The sequence below is a fragment of the Lynx rufus genome, unplaced genomic scaffold, assembly GCF_022079265.1.
Source record: "Lynx rufus isolate CCGP_SWC_20201006 ecotype Redwood Valley unplaced genomic scaffold, mLynRuf1.p SCAF_23, whole genome shotgun sequence".
Taxonomy (NCBI): domain Eukaryota; kingdom Metazoa; phylum Chordata; class Mammalia; order Carnivora; family Felidae; genus Lynx; species Lynx rufus.
The window spans coordinates 17475426-17493472 of NW_025814838.1; the positions used below are offsets into that span (position 1 = coordinate 17475426).

The window sequence follows — 18047 nt, forward strand, 5'->3', positions numbered from 1 at the left end:
TTTATAGGCACTTCCTGTCTGAGTGACCTTGGACACATTAGTAAGACTCTTTGAGCATCAAAAATGGAGATGATAACAGAAATTCCTGAGGTTTGCTTTCAAGATTCAATGAGAATAAATGAGAAAAGAACTGAGTTCCTCACACATCCACGAAATTACTCAATAAAGACTGGCACTAAAAAAAAAAAAAAAAAAAAAAAAAATTAGTCCTCAAGGGGCCTGAGAAAGTGATCCTGGATTAGCCTCCAACCTTGGAATTGGGAGGTCTATAGGAGCCACAGTGCATGTGACATCTCTCAGCTAAACTCTGGAAACTTCACATCCGTTTAAAGTAAGTAGCATTTGATGACTGAAGAAAATGTGAGTTAATGTATACTTTCTTCTTTTTTTTTTTTTTCATAGGCTCCATGCCCAACGTGGGGCTGGAACTCAGGACCCCAAGATCAAGAATCACATGCTTCACAGACTAGGGCAGCCAGGTGCCCCTGCACTTTGATTTTTAACACCTTCCAGACTTTCAGGTATGTATACATAAAGACTTTTTTTTTAAGTTTTTTTTTAACATTCATTTATTTTTGAGAGAGAGAGAGCGTGAGTGGGTGAGGGGCAGAGAGGGACGGAGACACAGAATCTGAAGCAGGCTCCACGCTCTGACCTGTCAGCACACAGCCCAATGCAGGGCTCGAACAAACCTCGAGATCATGACCTGAACCAAAGTCGGATGCTTAACTGACTGAGCCACCCAGGCACCCCTATACGTAAACACTTTTTTTTTTTCAACGTTTTTTTATTTATTTTTGGGACAGAGAGAGACAGAGCATGAACGGGGGAGGGGCAGAGAGAGAGGGAGACACAGAATCGGAAACAGGCTCCAGGCTCCGAGCCATCAGCCCAGAGCCTGACGTGGGGCTCGAACTCACGGACCGCGAGATCGTGACCTGGCCGAAGTCAGACGCCCAACCGACTGCGCCACCCAGGCGCCCCCGTAAACACTTTTAAACACAAAAGATATATTACACAGCTTGTTATGAAACTGACCTTTTATTTTCCATTTTGTAATACATTTTTTCCATGCCAACAGTATACAGTTGACCCTTGAACGATGTGGAGGTTAAGCGTATGACTCCACGCACAGTTGAAAATCCATGTGACTTTGTACACCCCTGAAACTTAACTACTGATAGCTTTCTATTGATTGGAAGCCTCATCCATCATAACATATACAGTTGGTTAACATGTAGGTTGTATGCTATGTATGTATTATATACTGTGTTCTTACGATAAAGGAAGCTAGAGAGAAGAAAATGTGACTAAGAACATTACAAGGAAGAATAAATACATTCACAGAACTGTACTGTATTGACTGAAAAAAATTTGCATATAAGTGGACCAACGCAGTTCAAACCCATGTTCCTTAAATGTCAACAGTAGTCACCTGCTTACTTCTTATTAACAGTCACATAGTACCCCATGGTACAGGCCCATCATAATGTATCAGTTCATCACCACAAAGCATTTTGGCTGTTTTCAGTGTTTTAGTAGTATAGGAACACGTACTCAGGGTCTCTGTACAACTAACCCATCTTGGCCATCCTTTAATTCCTCCTTTCTTATACATTCCATGAGGTAGAATCCCCTGTAAGAGCACCGTATTCTGTATTCACTGGTTCTAACAAGTACTCCTTGTTTCAATGGAAGAATTCCAATTGCATAGAAGAACAGAAAGTAAGAAGTGAAAAGTTATTCCACCTACCTTGTCTGGCATGTGTCTCAATCCTATACTCAAGAGCTAACATGTAGGGGCGCCTGGGTGGCGCAGTCGGTTAAGCGTCCGACTTCAGCCAGGTCACGATCTCGCGGTCCGTGAGTTCGAGCCCCGCATCAGGCTCTGGGCTCATGGCTCAGAGCCTGGAGCCTGTTTCCAATTCTGTGTCTCCCTCTCTCTCTGCCCCTCGCCCGTTCATGCTCTGTCTCTCTCTGTCCCAAAAATAAATAAACGTTGAAAAAAAAAAAAAAAGAGCTAACATGTAACCTTTGGAAATGGTGTCCTTGTGTATGTGTGTATGTAACTATACATATGTATGTCGCCCCTTTAAGGAAAAGCACACGATCATTTTATGAGTACTATCGCACTCTTCTTTCTCTTAACATAGTTTGACACCATTCCTTGTCAGTACATAAATCCTTTTAAAATATTCTGAAAGGGCCTCCTGGGTGGTTCACTCGGTTGAGCAGCCGACTCCTGACTTTGGCTCAGGTCATGATCTCATGGTTCATGGGATCAAGCCCCATGTCAGGCTCTGTCTCTCTCAAAAATAAATACACATAAAAAAAATACAAAAAAAAGAAAAAGAAAATGTGCTTCAGAAAGGCAGAGCAATTGGCACTGGCTCCCATAAATACATGTGTGCCATTTTTCCATAGTCTTACTAATGGTATTAAAAAAAAACCAAAAACTCTGCACTTCGCTGATCAAAGAAATGAAAAAAGGTTATCTCCTTATGGCTGTACTTTGACTAGTCTAGTTTCCCAGATTGTCATTGGCTTTCTGTTTCGTTTATCCTTTTCCATTTTTCTTGCTTTGAAAAAATTTTTTTTTTAATTTTTTTTTTCAACGTTTATTTATTTTTGGGACAGAGAGAGACAGAGCATGAACGGGGGAGGGACAGAGAGAGAGGGAGACACAGAATCAGAAACAGGCTCCAGGCTCTGAGCCATCAGCCCAGAGCCTGACGCGGGGCTCGAACTCCCGGACCGCGAGATCGTGACCTGGCTGAAGTCGGACGCTCAACCGACTGCGCAACCCAGGCGCCCCTGAAAAATTTTTTAAAGAGTTCAGTCTTTGAATTTATAGCTCCTGAGTTTTGCATCAGGCTTAGAAAGGCTTTCCACACTCCCAAGATTATTTGTTCACATGATTGAATTAAAATTTTTTTATGTTTATTCATTTTTGAAAGACACAGAGAGAGCACAAGCAGGGGTGGGGCAGAGAGAGTGGGGGACACAGAATCTGAAGCAGGCTCCAGGCTCTGAGCTGTCAGCACAGAGCCCGACGCGGGGCTTGAACTCATGAACCACGAGATTGTGACCTGAGCCGAAGTCGGACGTTCAACTGACTGAGCCACCCAGGCGCCCCCATGTGATTGAATTAAAACTGAAATGGAAGCCCATCTTTTTCCTTCTCTCTTGGACTACCACACAGCAACATCAAGAGAATGGGTGATACCCACAGCTTCTCGTGATACATGATGCGTGCATTCATCACAGTAGGCCATACACGCGGCCTCATAGATCAATTACTGCCAGGAAAGCTCAAAGTTAGAATGAAGGGCATGAGTCAAAAGACATGAGAAAAGTCAAATAACATTGTGAGCACAAGAGGTCAATAAAAATAAGATAAAATCAAACATCTTTTACTTAACATTTCACTGCACATACATTTAAAAAAAGGCAGTCCTTTTTGGGTTTTAATACGTTGCCTGCTCAAGTTTAGCACCAGTGTTGGCGTTATTAAGTACACTCTTGAGCTGGTTTCTGAATTTCACTTTTGCTGCAAGACATGGCATCTGGTTCCCCCAGAGGGGGTGAGCTGAGGGAGAATGCCAGGAGGAAGTTCTCCTTTTTATGACCCAGCCTCAGAAGTCATGCAGCATGTGTACAGTCTCTTCCATGGAAGCAAGCCACTAACTCTGGGTCGCAGTCAAGGCCAGGGGGACTGGCTCCACCTTTGAAGGGAGGCATGCCATAGAAATGGGGATATACTTTAAAACACCACATCTCGATTGTACCCGTGCTGCACTCAGCTTCCTACTGAGGGTGAGATTCTATGACCGTGCAGTCCTGGACTCCAAAGGTGGGGTGGCTTGTTGGAGATGCGGGTGACTCCCCCCACTCACATTTCAGTCACCGCGTATGGGAACAGTGATCTGCTCTTCTGGGAGGTGGGGGAAGGAGTGTGGGAGGGACGTGTTCTGATTCCTTCTCATGCCTTTCCTGTGATCAAATGTGGTCACAACTCACCTCACTTGGTAAATTAAAGGGACGTGTTTCTCCCTAAACTCTTGTTTTCTGTAGAAACACAGAAAACAAATTGTGAAAGAAGATTTTTGACAGATTTGAAACCTTATATGTTCTCCTCCCCTTGCTATGAAATGCAGCTTACCTTGGGCAAATAATTGTACCTTTCCTAAGAAAAAGAGAAAATACTGCTAATCTTGCGGTGCCTGGGTGACTCAGTTGATTGAGCATCCGACTCTTGATTTCAGCTCAGATCATGAACCCGAGGTCATGAGATATAGCCAGCTTAAGATTCTCTCTCTCTCTGTCTCTCTCTCTCTCTGTCTCTCTCTCTCTCTCTCTCCCCTCCCCCCCCAGAGAAAAAGAAAGAAAAAATACTGCTAGTCTGTTTATAACACAGAAAAAAGTGTCAGAGAATCTCAGACCTTGTGGGGGAAATTATAGATTCTCCCAAAGGTCTCTCAAAACTGAGCACAGAATGGGATAATGTAAGCATGTTGGAGACTGCATGCTTCTCTCCCAATATCCATTCGACAGTTATTTTTTGCAAACAGAGCCTAAATTGTATTCAAGTGGGCAGTGTGCCCAGCTTAAGGACTACATTTCCCAGCCTCCTTTGCAAGGAAGGGAGGATGATGAAATCATAAGAGGAAGTCATTGGGTGGGGCTTCCAGGAAAGCTATTTAAAAGGAAGTGACTTAGCTTGGTCTCTTGCTCTTGCTACTTCCTCCTTCCTGTTGCCTGGAACTCAAACAAGGTAGCCAGGGCTGCAGCAGCCATCTTTGACCATGAGGTAACCTTGAGGAAGGCAGCCATATGCTGAGAATAGTGGAGCAGAAAGGAGGAAGTCTGATGAATTTGTGGATGTCCTCAGACCACTATTTAAGTAAAAGAAAAGCCCTCTAGTTTATATGAGCAGCTGTGGTTGGGTCTCTGCACCAACAGCTAAACGCAATCCATTGCTCGTTATATGTAAAGGACGTAGTAATCTGCGCAGTGCTAAATAAATGTAATCTCCTATAGCTTGGGGAAATTTGAGGTTGCTGGTTGTGCTTCCTCTTTGCTTTTACCCACCTTTTATGCAACTTTGCCCCATTACAACAGCGTGTTCCTTCCAGGGCTGGTGTTCAGCCTGGAACTGTAGCTGCAAGTTGCTGCCAGTTATCAGATAGTACTCTGGTTAGGAACGATCTCTCTTTCTGGCTCCTCTCTGAGGGGTGAATCACAGGCAATTAAGTGCATTCAGAAAGACAGCCCGTGGCCTTTCCGGCTTGTGAGAACTCTGCCTGTGGTGCCCAGGGCTTGGGCTGAAGGCACGCTTCAGCCCGGTGGTGATGTCACTGTGAAAAGTCTCATGATAACGCTGTTTCTCAGGCCTCCGGCTTCTGCCTGCTAAGTGATTCCTTCACTTTCCTAAAATCTGTGGGGGTTTTTTAAATGTTTGTTTTTGAGAGAGAGGGAAAGAGAACACGAGCCAGGGAGGGGCAGAGAGAGAGGGAGACAGAGAATCCCAAGAAGGCTCTATGCTGTCCACGCAGAGCCCAACACAGGACCCAAACTCACGAACCATGAGATCATGACCTGAGCTGAAACCAAGAGTCAGATGCCTAACAGACTGAGACACTCAGGTGCCCCTCAAAACCAGTTTTAAAATGGCACAGCTCTCAGGGGCGCTGGGGTGGCTCATTCGGTTCAGCATCCAACTTCAGCTCAGCCCATGATCTTGCAGTTCATGAGTTCGCGCCCCATGTCAGGCTCTGTGATGACAACTCAGAGCCTGGAGCCACTTCAGATCCTGTGTCTCCCTCTCCCTCTCTCTACCCGTCCTCTACTTGTGTGTGCGCTCTCCTCTCTCTCTCAAAAATAAACATTTAAAAAATAAAATAAAGTAATAAAATGGCACAGCTCTGAAAAACAAAGGCGCAGTTCCGTTTGCCAGCCTGGGTCTCACTAGAGAAACAGCTTCTCATTGAGGCGAAATGTCTATGCAGTGGAGTCACAGTACCTGACCGAAACCAGCATCCTGAAACAGTAAGGCAGGCTCTCGAATTCAATCCCCAGCTCTGTGATTCTCACCTGAATCCCCCCGCCCCCGTCGATCTCATTCAAATGCACAGTCCAGTTCCACACAGCTGGGGTGCGCCCTGGGTGGGTGCGCATCCAATAAGCCCCCAGCGATGCCCGTGCCCCAATGCACAGATGGCATCTTGAGTGGGAAGGCATTTGCTGGCTGTTCTCAAAACACAGTCCCAGGCTGTCAGGCACCTTCTTGTCATTTAGGTCTCAGTTCACATGTCACTTCCTCTGAGCAGTCCTCCTTGACCGGGCATTCCACAGCAGAGTCTCCCAGCCCCCATCACTTCTACCTCACCCACATTTCACCTGCAGCACATGCCCCCCCGCCATGCACCGCATGTTTATATGCATCTTCCCCCCCCCCCCCGTCCCCAACCTCCACTACAATTGACATAGGATCATGTCAACTGATTCTCTCAGTCACAAATTTAGAATTTGGGTGGAGACCAGAAATTGGGAGCTAAGTAACATTAATGGCTAGGTGATTCTTTTTTTTTTTTTTTTTAATTTATTGTCAGATTGGTTTCCATACAACACCCAGTGCTCATCCCAACAGGTGCCCTCGTCAATGCCCATCACCCACTTTCCCCTCTCCCCCACCCCCCCATCAACCCTCAGTTTGTTCTCAGTATCCCAGAGTCTCTTATGGTTTGCCTCCCTCCCTCTCTGTAACTTTTTTTCCCCTTCCCCTCCCCCATGGTCTTCTGTTAAGTTTCTCAGGATCCACCTATGAGTGAAAACATGGTATCTGTCTTTCTCTGCCTGGCTTATTTCACTCAGCATAATACCCTCCAGTTCCATCCACATTGCTGCAAAAGGCCAGATTTCATTCTTTCTCAAGTACTATTCCATTGTATATATAAACCACATCTTCTTTATCCGTTTGTCAGTTGATGGACCTTTAGGATCTTTCCATAATTTGCCTATTGTTGAAAGTGCTGCTATAAGCATTGGGGTACATGTACCCCTATGCATCAGCACTCCTATATCCCTTGGGTAAATGCCTGGTAGCACTATTGCTCGGTCGTAGGATAATTGTATTCTTAATTTTTTGAGGAACCTCCACACTGTTTTCCAGAGCGGCTGCACCAGTTTGCATTCCCACCAGCAGTGCAAGAGGGTTCCCATTTCTTCACATCCTCGCCAACACCTATAGTCTCCTGATTTGTTCATTTTAGCCACTCTGACTGGTGTGAGGTGGTATCTGAGTGTGGTTTTGACTTGTGTTTCCCTGATGAGGAGTGACATTGAGCATCTTTTCATGTGCCTGTTGGCCATATGGATGTCTTCTTTGGAAAAGTGTCTATTCATGTCCACTGCCCATTTTTTCACTGGATTATTTATTTTGGGAGTGTGGAGTTTGTGAGTTCTTTATAGATTTTGGATGCTAGCCCTTTATCCGATAGGTCATTTGCAAATATCTTTTCCCATTCCGTCGATTGAATGGCTAGGTGATTCTATTCCTCCATAATCCAGGACATAACCCAGCCTAGGAGCCACCTCTGTTTCCCTACCCACCCCCCACCACCACCCCCTCCACTCTCAAATTCATTTCGTATTAAGCTGGAGTTTCATAGTTTCTAATGTTTGCATAATCCCAATGTACTACTATTAGCCTTTTGCCATTTTTCCTTCCAGTCTTTTAATACTTTTTTCCAGTCTTGGGGCTCTTGGATGGCTCAGTCAGTTGAGCATTCTGCGACTTCAGCTCAGGTCATGATCTCACGGTTCGTGGGTTCGAGCCTTGCGTTGGGCTGTGTGCTGACAGCTCGGAGACTGGAGCCTATTTCAGATTTGTATCTCCCTCTCTCTCTGTCCCTCCCCCACTCGTTCTCTCTTTCTCTCTCAAAAACAAACATTAAAAAATGTATATATTTTTCCAGTCTTTTATATTAACATAATTATTTCCATAATTAACAGCAGGGCCCCTGGCTCCTATGGGCTTGGCCAGCCAGTTGTGCTCATCTACCCAACTCCTTCTCCGGTGACATCATGAGGTGGCTTGAAATCAGCCACCGGGGGTGGGGGGGGCATGTTTACAGCATGAAAATCAGCAAATACTGCAAACCAGAGCTTTTCTTTTCAGGGAGTCAGTTGTTAAGAACCTGTCAACTCGCCATTGATTTGACTTATAAGACATTGGGTTTCCCCAGCCACGTATCCACCGACTAGTTAACACTCTCCTAAAGTGTACTAGATTAGGTCCTTTTAAATGGAGACAGATGCCATATAAATAAACACAGAAACAAGAAACTTCTAGGAAGTGATAAAGTATAAAGAAAATTAATGAAACCACTGATAATGTTGAACGTATTCCTTTTCTCCCCTGCCCCCCATCACAAACAATTCCTCAAGTTTCAAAAAGGTCTAAGAAAATGGGACACCTGGCTTGCTCAGTCAGTTAAGCATCCGACTCACTGGTTCATGAGTTCAAGCCCCAAGTCGGGCTCTGTGCTGACAGAGTGGAGCCTGCTTGGGATTCTCTGCCTCCCTCTCTTTGTCCTCCCCTGCTCATACTCCCTCTCTCTCTCTTAAAAATACATAAATAAACATTTTTAAAAATGCCTAAGAAAAAAAGAAATAAAAGGTCTAAAGGGCATTCTTCCTAATGGCTGCGTATTATTTACTCCTTGTAATAATAATCTTCTGATGTATTTATGCTTTCCTCGGCAGTTCAGAGTTTCTCAGCCTCAGCACTGTTGATATTCTGGGTCGAATAACTCCTGTGGGGGGCTGTCTCATGCTTTGAGACGTGGCTTTTACCCACTAGATGCCAGTAGCAATGCCCACTGCACACCAGCTGTGGCAACCAGAAATGTCTCCAAGTCTCGCCCCCTGGTGGTCAAAATCACCCCAGCTGAAGGTCACTGACTCAGCTGGACTTGACCTTAGCAAAGACCTCCAGGAAGGAAGCGCATCTCAGAGAGTGGCCCCATGATCAGTAGCAGGTGTGCCAACTGGGAACTTACTAGAAACGAAGATTCTCTAAAATAAAAACTATAATTAATTAATATAAAAAGTTTTAATAAATAAAAAATAAAAATTTCTTTAATTTGTTTTCATTTTTGAGAGTGTGCATGAGAGCTGGGGAAGGGCAGAGAGAAAGGGAGACAGAGGATCCCAAGTGGGCAGTGACAGCAGAGAGCTCGATGTGGGGCTCAAATTCACGAACTGCGAGGTCATGATCTGAGCCAAAGTTGGACGCTTAACTGACTGAGCCACCCAGGCGCCCCTAAAAAATCTTTTTTAATTTTTTAGAAAGGGGGGGTAGGAATCAGTTAAGCATCTGACTCTTGATCTCAGCTCAGGTTTTGATCTCAGGGTTGTGAGTTCAAGCCCCACTTTGGGCTCCATGTGGAGCATACTGAAAGGAAGGAAGGAAGGGAAGAAAGAAATGACAATTCTCAGGCACCCCTCCAGACACCTGAAATCAGAATCTCTGGGGTGGGACCAGGCAGTCTGTGCTTTAACAAGCCCTCCTGGGGATTCTGATGCACACTCCAGCTTGATAAGGTCCAGGGATGAAGGTTTTCAGAATCACAACACTGTTCCGTGCCGTCCTGCAGTGCGTGGTTGTGGTTGCATCATAATCATGTCCCCCCCCAAGCCCCCCCGCACCCGCTGATCCTTGGCTGGTACAGGTGATTAGAGAAAATTAGCTGAGTTCAGGTGTACTTTTGACTTAAGTACCACCTTTCAGCCCCAGATTACCAAACACCACTTATTTTTACCCCAGGGAGGCTTTGGGAGGCTCCAGGGCCAGAGGCAAAGTTAAGAATAGAAAACAAATGGTTCCTGACTGTAAGTTCCAACCACCACGGGGTGTTTCTCCACTACATGTAAACCGTGGTTTTCTAAATAAAGAGCAGTTTGGTCTTTTCAGAAACCAAAGAACCACAAAATGCAAAGCCAAGCCAAGATGTACCACTAGTCGCTACCTCCTGCTCTTCTTACCGTCTTGTACATTGGCTACCATGAACTCAGTTCAGAAATATGGGTTCACAGGGGCACCTGGGTGGCTCAGTTGGTTGAGCCTCCGGTTCTAGATTTCAGCTCAGGTCATGATCCCAGGGCTGTGGGATCAAGCCCCATGTCAGGATTCATCTGCACCGCGCAGCATGGCAGCTGCTTAGGATTCTCTCTCTCTCTCCCTCTGCCCCTTCTCCCTTGCTCATGTGCGCTCTTTCTTAAAATAAAAAAAATTAAAAAAAAAGAAGTAAAAAAAGAAATATGGGTTCACAAGCTTTCTTCCATGGTTCATAAATGGAGGTTCCTACCACTGGAACAAGAATGCCTCTGGTCTAGCAGAGGTGGGGGTATCGCCCCATTCTGGGAAGCATTTGGAATGGGGGGTGGTGGGAGATGGCTGTCACAGACACTGGGACTTGTGGTGTTTACTGGTTAGTTCCAGAATGGTTAAACATCTTACAGAGTAGTTTGTGGGACTGTAGAGTGGTACAATCACTTTGAAAAATAAGCCAAGAGTTTCTTTTAAAATTCAACATACAGGGGGTGCCTGGATGACTCAGCCCATTAAGAACCTGACACTTAGTTTAGGCTTAGATCATGATCTCATGGTTGATGAGTTTGAGCCCATCAGGATCCGTGATGATGGTGCAGAGCCTGCTTGGGATCCTCTCGTCCTCTATCTCTGCCCCTCCCGTAGTCTCTCTCTCTCTCAAAATAAGTGAATAAACTTTTAAAAAAAAAATGTTAATTCAGTATACAGGATGCCTGGCTGCCTCAGTTGGTAGGGAATCTTACTCTCGATCTTGGGATTGTGAGTTTAGAGAATTAGGTAATATCCAACTGTGTGGAGATTACTTTAAAAATAAAAACATAGGAGGGGCGCCTGGGTGGCACAGTCGGTTAAGCGTCCGACTTCTGCTCAGGTCACGATCTCGCGGTCCGTGAGTTCGAGCCCCGCGTCAGGCTCTGGGCTGATGGCTCAGAGCCTGGAGCCTGTTTCCGATTCTGCATCTCCCTCTCTCTCTGCCCCTCCCCCATTCATGCTCTGTCTCTCTCTGTCCCAAAAATAAATAAACGTTGAAAAAAAAAATTAAAAATAAATAAATAAATAAATAAATAAATAAATAAAAACATAGGGGAACCTGGGTGGCTCAGTCAGTTAAGAGTCCGACTTCAGTTCAGATCATGATCTCACACTCCCTGAGTTCGAGCCCCAATGTTCAGGTCTTTGCTGACAGCTCAGAGCCCGGAGCCTGTTTCCAATTCTGTGTCTCCCTCTCTCTCTGCCCCTCCCCTGCTGGTACTCTGTCTCTCAAAAATAAAAATAAACATAAAAAATAATAAAAATAAACTTCATAAAATAAAATAAAATTCAACATACACTCACGATAATACTCTACCATTTCCAATACCATTTCCACCAATACTCCTAGGTATTTACCAAAGAGAAAAGAAAGCCTATATCCGCACTTATACTTACATGCTCTTCTTTAAAATATTTTTTTTGTTTAGTATTTGGGTGAGGGAGGGCCAGAGAGAGCCAGAGACACAGGATCTGAAGCAGGCTCTGTACTGAAGGCAGCAAGCCGGAAGCGGGGCTTGAACTCATGAAGTGTGAGATCGTGACCTGATCTGAAATCAGATGCTTAACCAACTGAGCCCCCCAGGCACCCCCCTGTGTTTCTCTGCAATAGGCAGAAACTGGAAGCAACCCGAGTGTCCAACAGGTGGAAAGATAAACAGACCATAGTGCATCCATACAGGGGACTGCTATGCAGCAGTGAGAAGAAATGAACTCTCGGTCCACAGTACAACACGGGTGAATCTCTGAATAACTATGCTAAGTAGAGGAAGCCAGACCCCCCCCCCAAAAAAAAGTGCGTGCCTTATGATTCATTCCCTTTACAGAAAATGCAAACTAATCTATAGCCACAGAAAACAGATGAAAGGTTGCCTGGGGATGTGGGGGAGGACAGGGAAGGACCAGAAGGAGGGATTACAAGAAGATTCTATTGTAATCTCCTTTGGGAAAGGAAACAGTTTGGGTGATAGTTATGTTAATTAAGCCTCTACGGGGCAGCTCAGGACCTGGCAGCTGGATTCTTTTCAGCAGAGGAAAAGAAAGGAGGTGCCCAAGACAGAAATGACGGTTTTTTATAACCTACCCTTGGAGGTGACGTCCATCACTTCGGCTGTATTTCTACTCATTGGAAGCAAGTCAGTGAGTTCAGCCCACACCATGGGGAAGGGAATTACACAAGGGCATGAATACCAGGAGGTGTGGATCTTTGGGGACCCCCTCAGAGGCTGCCCAGCACAAGGAACAGGTGCAAATATGTGCATCTTCCCTAGCTCTTCCTAAACGGGGGTGCGTTAACCATGGCGCTGGCAGACCACAATCCCAAAATCACAAGGACATTTTCTTTCCTTCTTAAAAAATACAGCACTTGTATAGCATGGAGACTAGAGTTAATAATACCGTGTCGTACATTGGAAAGTTGTTGAAACAGTAAATCTTACAAGTTCTATTCACAAGGAGAAAGGGTCTGTAAAGCTGTGCGGTGATGGATGTTAACTAAATTTACTGTGGTCATCATTTAACAATATATACAAATATTGAATCGTTATGTTGCATACCTGGAACTAATACAGTGTTACATGTCAATTGCCAGTTAGATCTCAACTGAAAAAAAAAATTAGAATCATGTCCCCTGTACCCCAGGGGTGCTAAGAGCTGATGGTACCAATATGTTTGGCAGACTGCGTTTCTGCGAATTCTCCCAGCAGCTGAAGCAACAGCCTTTTGTAAGAGAACAGGAGAGGCCCAGGCTCAGGGTGGGGTGAAGGATTCGGGGGGCGGTACGCTGCATCCTCCAAATGCACTGTGTGGGTTATTGTCTGGGAGCGTTCAAACATCTGTTCTAGTAGTCAGGCTACTGCCAGTGACTGAACCACAATGACAAGAAGATCGAATCAGCTAAACCTCACGGAAGTGAATTCCTTGCTCAGGCAGAGCCTGCTCTGGGTCCAGGCAACAATCCATCACAGCTGCTGCCCTCCACGGGATGATGCACAGTGACTCAGGGATGCAGGCAGCTTCTGTCTTGGGACTCCACCCTCCGCGAAGGGGAAGACGAAGCCTGGAGAGTCTTACTTACGGTGGCTTTTTGCTCCCTCAGATAGGAAGTGACACATCACTTCTGATCATAATCTGTTGGCCAGAGCCAGTCATATGACCCTGCCTAACACTATCTCCTGACACCCAAGAACAAAGACCTGGATGTTGCGGCAATCCTTAATAACATTTTCATAGAAGGTCGCCCAGCCACACATAAGATTTCACATGTGGGTTTTTTTTTTATTTTATTTAGGTTTTTTTTAATTTATTTATTTTGAGAGAGACAGAGACAGTGTGAGCAGGGGAGGGGTGGGGGGGGAGAGAATCCCAAGCAGCTTCATGCTCAGTGCAGAGCCCCACGTGGGTTTCAAACCCACGAAAGCCTGAGATCATGGCCTGCGAAACCAAGAGTCGGATGCTTAGCTGATGGAGCCACCCAGGCGCCCCTATTTTATTTAAATCCAAGTTAGTTAACATATAGTGTAATCATGATTTCAGGAATAGAAATTAGTGATTCATCGACAATAAAACACCTGGGGCTTATCCCAACAAGCACTTCCTTCATGCCCATCACCCATTTAGCCCATTCCCCCACCCAACACCCTGCCAGCAACCCTCAGTTTGTTCTCTGTATTTAAGAGTCTCTTATGGTTTGCCTCCCTCTCTGTTTTTAACCTTATTTTTCCTTCCCTTCCTCTGTGTTCATCTATTGTGTTTCTTAAATTCCACATATGAGTGAAATCATATGATATTTGTCTTTCTCTGACTTATTTCGCTCACCATAATATACTCTAGTTCCATCCACGTTTTACAAATGGCAAGGTTTCATTCTTTTTCATTGCCGAGTAATACTCCATTGTACCACATCTTCTTTATCCATTCATCAGTCGATGGGAATTTGGGCTCTTTTGATACTTTGGCTATTGGCTATAAACATTGGGGTGCATGTGCCCCTTCGAATCAGCATTTTTTTGTATCCTTTGGATAAATACCTAGTAGTGCAATTGCTGGGTCTAGGGTAGTTGTATTTTTAATTTTCTGAGGAACCTCTCATGTTTTCCCAAGTAGCTACACCAGTTTGCATTCCCACCAGCAGTACAAAAGTGTTCCCTTTCCTCTGCATTCTCACCAATGTCTGTTGTTTCCTGAGTTGTTAATTTTGATTCTACATGTGTTGATATTTATCATAACGCCTTTGTATTAACTTATTTGATCCCGATAATTCCTCAAGGAGGTTGATATTTTTATTCCTATTTTAAAGAGGAATTGAGGCACAATGAAGTTCCTATCCACAGAACACTTGTTTTTGTTTATGATATTTCTTTAAAAAATTTTTTTAAATGTTTGTTTATTTTTGAGAGAGACAGAGACAGAAACAGAGTGTGAGTAGGGAAGGGGCAGAGGGAGAGGGAGACACAGATTCTGAAGCAGGATCCAGGCTCCGAGCTGTCAGCACAGAGCCTGATGCAGGGCTCAAACTCACAAACCGCGATTTCACAACCTGAGCCAAAGTCGGACTCTTAACCGACTGAGCCACCCAGGCGCTCAAATAAATAAAAACATTTAAAAAAATTTTTTTAAAAACACACCAAAGCAATTTGCACAGATTTTTAAACAACTATTTAATATGCGGTGTTGGTGGGGATATAGAGAAATAGGCATTTCATACGCTGTCCGGGGTGAGAGTGGAAATGCGGAGGGCGTTCAGCAGTTCGCATCCAAAGATTTCAAATATGTCACCCTAACCCTTCGATTCTATGTTTAGAAATTTATGTGAAGAAAACAAATCTGTATGCAAAGATTTGGTTAGCAGAAAACCCAACCTAGCTTATTACAGAATTATTTGTAGGAACCCAAAACTGAAAATAACCTAAGTGTCCCAAATAGGAAATAAGCTTTAAAATCGACAACCCTGCAGTTCAGTGGCATCTGGTGTCGCTGTTGGTGGGTTCGGACCCCATGTCAGGCTCTGTGCTGACAGCTCAGAGCCTGGTGCCTGTTTCAGATTCTGTGTCTCCCTCTCTCTGCCCCTCCCCCTGCTCACACACGGTCTCTCGCTTTCTCTCTCAAAAGTAAACATTGAAAAAAATTCCACAAAATAAATACAAACATTGGTCAATTGTGACAAATACATGATAATAATGTAAGGTGTTTGTAATATGGGAAAATCATGCGGGAAACGCAGACGGTGTAGGGTATATGGAGAATTGCTGGCACTATCTTCACAACTTTTCTGTAAATTTAAAACTGTTCTAAAACTTTATTATTAAAAAAAAAAAATCACCCAGGGTGCCTGGGTGGATCAGTTGATTGAGCATCTGGCTCTTGATTTTGGCTCAGGTTATGATGTCACGGCTGGTGGGATTGAGTCCACATCAGGACTGTTAGGGATTCTCTCTCTCCCTGTCTCTCTCCGCCCCTCCGTTGTGCAAGCTCTCTCTCTCTCTCAGAAATAAATAAACATTAAAAAAAAAAAATCACAACCAATTGTGATCATTTGGTCCACTTAAAAAAAAAGAACACACAAGGGTTCTTGCCTCTAGCTGTAAGGACACAAGGCTCTTCCGATTTTGTCATCAGGAAAACTGCCGTTTAGAAACAGAGCCTGGCTGTGGCCTGTGGGGGCACCAGGGAAGTTGTTGGCTGAGCTGAGGATAAACACCAGCGATTCTATTCTCAGTAAGTGGCTCTCACCCCTAACCATCCTTCCTTCCCCTTCAGTGTGTATCATGTCTGGGCCTGAATTATCCTGTCTGGCTAAGTCCTGATTCTGGGAGACTTCTGGTGTTGGAAAACATTGGGAAATTTCAGTGGATTTGGCTGCAAAGGGACTTCGTGCTTTTTTTTAAACAGGTGACTGACTTCAACATTAATGCCAATGCTTATGACCGGAAATCAGATGATGCAACGCAAAGCAGGAGCATCAGATTTTCAGATGACATGTGGCTTCAGGTGACAGCCAAGCCACTGGTTTGCCAGCCTGGATGGGGGCAGCCCTGAGAAGGTGTTCTTGCAGAAACACCTAGGATACTGACTTATTCAGTGCAGAGAATAACCACCCCAGAGTTGGGAGTTAGGATCTGGCAAGAGTTTAAATTAGGAGAAATGGTAGTTGAAGAGCTTAAAAACATAGGGAAAAAAAACCAGGGTTGGCGGGGGGAGGGGCGCCTGGGTGGTCAGTTAAGCATCGAACTCTTGCTTTAGGCTCAGGTCATGTTCTTGCTGTGTGTGAGTTTGAGCCTTGAGCCAGACTCTGTGGTAACAGTGTGGAGCCTGCTTGGGATTTTCTGTCTCCCTCTCTCTCTGCCCCTCTCTGGCACTCATTTCTGTCTCTCTCTCTCTCTCTCACTCAAAATAAATGCACTTAAAATTTAAAAAATAATAATACAAAAGAAGAACAAAGGAGTGGCCATCACATCTGTGAGTGTTCTGAGAAATCATTGAAATTCACTAAAATTATTCTGACAACAAAAATAGCAATGACTAGCATGTTTTGCACACGCACCAATGCTATGTTCCCTTTATAAAAGAAACCCTCTGACCCCTCTCCCCACAAAACCCAGTCCTGAGGTTGAGGCCTGAATCATTACGTATCCCTTGGACAGGCTTGACCCAAACCAATTCAAACAAAGAAAGCAGAAAGTGGCCAAACAGCCAAATTCTTGGCTTTCACCAAGTTGCTAAACGGGCTTTTGAAACTCATGGCAGAGATGATAATCTTGAAAGCCAAGGCTTTTGATGTGCAAGATTCACAAAAGAGACTTTTTTTTTTAATGTCTCTTGGATTGGCTAGACTTGGGAAAACAGCATCGACCGTGAGCTGATGAGCTAGTCCATTTTTCTATTCTTTCTACTTGTTTTGTTTTTTTTTCTTTTTTAAATTTTTAAAATTTTATTTTAGAGAGGAGAGGAGGGAGTGGGAGGGGCAGAGAGAGAGAGAGGAAGAGAGAGAATCCCGAGCAGGCTCTGTACTGTCGGCACAGAGCCCGATGCGGGGGTTGGTCTCACAGCTGTGAGATCGTGACTTGAGCTGAAATCAAGTCAGACTCAACTGACTCAACCACCCAGGTGCCCCTGTTTTTTTCTTTAAGTAAACTCTATACCCAACGTGGGGCTCAGCCTCAAGATGCTGAGATCCAGAGTCACATGCTCGACCAACTAAGCCAGCCAGGCGCCCTTATTCCCTCTAAAATTTTCAGATTAAAAATTCTGCTACGGTTAGTTTTAATCTGGAAGCCGGTAAGCCTGCAAGAAGGTTATCGCAATTCGGCAGCAAACAGCCGTTTGGGGAGGGGTGGCCGAGATGGGGAAGATTCAGGAGGCTGGAGAGAAACGGAGGGATATCTGGTGGTAGCCCACTGGACTGTTTCCACATCTCAGGCCTGAAATCTCCTGCATTTCGCTCCTCCTTCACTTTGGGAGCTTCACGCCTGGAGCTGGGCACTTGGGGAGACGCAGAGAGAATACAATCCTAGGTTAGCCACTGCGGTGGTTTCCGAGAAGGGTCTCTGCCCTGGACACCACCTGCTGCGAAGGGACTTGAGGTACATCCAGATGCCTTTGGGCTTCAGTCCAGGTGCCCTGGGAACCTCAAAAGGTTTTCAGTAGGCCGTGGACTGAGCTGGTTTTCAAAGTCCCCTCTACCCCAGCTCCCGCACAGGGCAAGTTGCAGCGGGCTATGAAAATGGACCAGTTAGGAAGCACCTCAGCATTCCTAGTGCTTAATATAGTCACTCTTTCTTCTTTCTTTTTTTAAGTTTCTTTATTTTTGAGAGATACAGAGAGAGCACGAGCGGGAGAGGTACAGAAAGAGTCTGAAATCTGAAGCACACTCCAGGCACTGAGCTGTCAGCACAGAGCCCGACGT

General features: G+C 44.9%; 1 long non-coding RNA gene across 1 annotated transcript; it reads left to right on the plus strand.

The window, feature by feature from the left end:
• Positions 1-205: 205 nt before the first annotated feature.
• LOC124517679 (uncharacterized) lies at positions 206-16128 on the plus strand. The gene is made up of 3 exons (XR_006963534.1): positions 206-521; positions 15761-15859; positions 16034-16128. It is a non-coding gene; the product is annotated as an uncharacterized LOC124517679 (long non-coding RNA).
• The last annotated feature ends 1919 nt before the right edge of the window (positions 16129-18047 follow it).